This window comes from Neoarius graeffei, chromosome 4 (assembly GCF_027579695.1).
Source record: "Neoarius graeffei isolate fNeoGra1 chromosome 4, fNeoGra1.pri, whole genome shotgun sequence".
Taxonomy (NCBI): Eukaryota; Metazoa; Chordata; class Actinopteri; order Siluriformes; family Ariidae; genus Neoarius; species Neoarius graeffei.
In genome coordinates, this window is record NC_083572.1 from 36,473,371 (window position 1) to 36,476,256 (window position 2,886).

Below are 2,886 nucleotides of genomic sequence, written 5' to 3' on the forward strand. Positions count from 1 at the left end.
TTGCAAACCAGCCGAATCATCTGCACTTTCAGCCAAGTCAAGATCAAATTTCTTTCGCCACATTCAAAGCAGCACATGTGTGAAAACAGCCACTATTTGGATTAAACCCACAACCTTGGCAATGACCAAATCAACTAACTGCACACTACTTTTCTGCTGATATGCTCCTCTGATGAGCTCCGAAGGTGAGCTATCACAGATCCCTTTCAGTTTGCTTGGCTTTATTCCTTGAATTGCCGAATGACCTCAGTATCTCCAAGTCACATTTTTCAACAGGTTTGTCATATTCCCACCATCCACTATGAAATTCTAACTCTCGCTCGAGTGCAAAGTCAGCTGAGACAGCTTTTACAAACTGAAAATATGATGCTTACCTGCTTGTATTCTTCAAGCTGCTGGTGAAAAGCAAGCTGCTGTCCTGAAAAGGCACTTTTCACCACCTTCCGGCCAGCTGCTCTCATAGAACAATGAAGCAAGAAATGCTTCCTGAGGCCTGCCCCCAAAGTGTGAGAAGCATGCCAGGGACTCCATGTGAGGAGATTGGGTTGTTTTAGGTGCAAAACCCTTGAAGCTTACAACCAGGGATTCATGCAAATGGGAGTCAGAACGCACTCCCCCAGAACAAAAGTCCGCGTCTGGACAGTCGCTCACTTGAAAATAAACAACCAACCAATGGAAACTCAGGCATGGTTCCAGAGAGCAACGAGCAGGTCAGGAAGTGCAGTTTGGGGAGGCGTGCGGTAGTTAGTTGGACAAAACCTCAACCACAGCAGGGGACTTAGCTCAAGTGGTAGAGTGCTTGCTTAGCATGTAAGAGGTAGTGGGATCGATGCCCACATTCTCCAAAGCACCCACTGACCCTGGGCTTGCATTTTTCAGAGAAAAACTTTCTTGTCATCTTGCAAACCAGCCGAATCATCTGCACTTTCAGCCAAGTCAAGATCAAATTTCTTTCGCCACATTCAAAGCAGCACATGTGTGAAAACAGCCACTATTTGGATTAAACCCACAACCTTGGCAATGACCAAATCAACTAAATGCACACTACTTTTCTGCTGATATGCTCCTCTGATGAGCTCCGAAGGTGAGCTATCACAGATCCCTTTCAGTTTGCTTGGCTTTATTCCTTGAATTGCCGAATGACCTCATTATCTCCAAGTCACATTTTTCAACAGGCTTGTCATATTCCCACCATCCACTATGAAATTCTAACTCTCGCTCGAGTGCAAAGTCAGCTGAGACAGCTTTTACAAACTGAAAATATGATGCTTACCTGCTTGTATTCTTCAAGCTGCTGGTGAAAAGCAAGCTGCTGTCCTGAAAAGGCACTTTTCACCACCTTCCGGCCAGCTGCTCTCATTGAACAATGAAGCAACAAATGCTTCCTGAGGCCTGCCCCCAAAGTGTGAGAAGCATGCCAGGGACTCCATGGGAGGAGATTGGGTTGTTTTAGGTGCAAAACCCTTGAAGCTTACAACCAGGGATTCATGCAAATGGGAGTCAGAACGCACTCCCCCAGAACAAAAGTCCGCTTCTGGGCAGTAGCTCACTTGAAAATAAACAAACAACCAATGGAATCTCAGGCATGGTTCCAGAAAGCAACGAGCAGGTCAGGAAGTGCAGTTTGGGGGGGCGTGCGGTAGTTAGTTGGACAAAACCTCAACCACAGCAGGGGAATTAGCTCAAGTGGTAGAGCGCTTGCTTAGCATGTCAGAGGTAGTGGGATCGATGCCCACATTCTCCAAACCTGCCACGTTGCTTGCATTTTACAGAGAAAAACTTTCTTGTCATCTTGCAAACCAGCCGAATCATCTGCGCTTTCAGCCAAGTCAAGATCAAATTTCTTTCGCCACACTCAAAGCAGCACATGTGTGAAAACACCAACTATTTGGATTAAACCCACAACCTTGGCAATGACCAAATCAACTAACTGCACAATACATTTCTGCTGATATGCTCCTCTGATGAGCTCCGAAGGTGAGCTATCACAGATCCCTTTCAGTTTGCTTGGCTTTATTCCTTGAATTGCCGAATGACCTCAGTATCTCCAAGTCACATTTTTCAACAGGCTTGTCATATTCCCACCATCCACTATGAAATTCTAACTCTCGCTCGAGTGCAAAGTCAGCTGAGACAGCTTTTACAAACTGAAAATATGATGCTTACCTGCTTGTATTCTTCAAGCTGCTGGTGAAAAGCAAGCTGCTGTCCTGAAAAGGCACTTTTCACCACCTTCCGGCCAGCTGCTCTCATTGAACAATGAAGCAAGAAATGCTTCCTGAGGCCTGCCCCCAAAGTGTGAGAAGCATGCCAGGGACTCCATGTGAGGAGATTGGGTGGTGTTAGGGGCAAAACCCTTGAAGCTTACCACCTGGGATTCATGCAAATGGGAGTCAGAACGCACTCCCCCAGAACAAAAGTCTGCTTCTGGGCAGTCGCTCACTTGAAAATAAACAAACAACCAATGGAATCTCAGGCATGGTTCCAGAGAGCAACGAGCAGGTCAGGAAGTGCAGTTTGGGGAGGCGTGCGGTAGTTAGTTGGACAAGACCTTAACCTAAGCTGGGGAATTAGCTCAAGTGGTAGAGCGCTTGCTTCGCATGTAAGAGGTAGTGGGATCGATGCCCACATTCTCCAAACCTGCCACGTTGCTTGCATTTTACAGAGAAAAACTTTCTTGTCATCTTGCAAACCAGCCGAATCATCTGCACTTTCAGCCAAGTCAAGATCAAATTTCTTTCGCCACATTCAAAGCAGCACATGTGTGAAAACAGCCACTATTTGGATTAAACCCACAACCTTGGCAATGACCAAATCAACTAACTGCACACTACTTTTCTGCTGATATGCTCCTCTGATGAGCTCCGAAGGTGAGCTATCACAGAT

General features: G+C 46.2%; 1 non-coding gene across 1 annotated transcript; it reads left to right on the forward strand.

The window, feature by feature from the left end:
• Nucleotides 1-2,564: 2,564 nt before the first annotated feature.
• Nucleotides 2,565-2,637, forward strand: trnaa-cgc (transfer RNA alanine (anticodon CGC)). Its single transcript has one exon. It is a non-coding gene; the product is annotated as a tRNA-Ala (tRNA).
• Nucleotides 2,638-2,886: the final 249 nt, after the last annotated feature.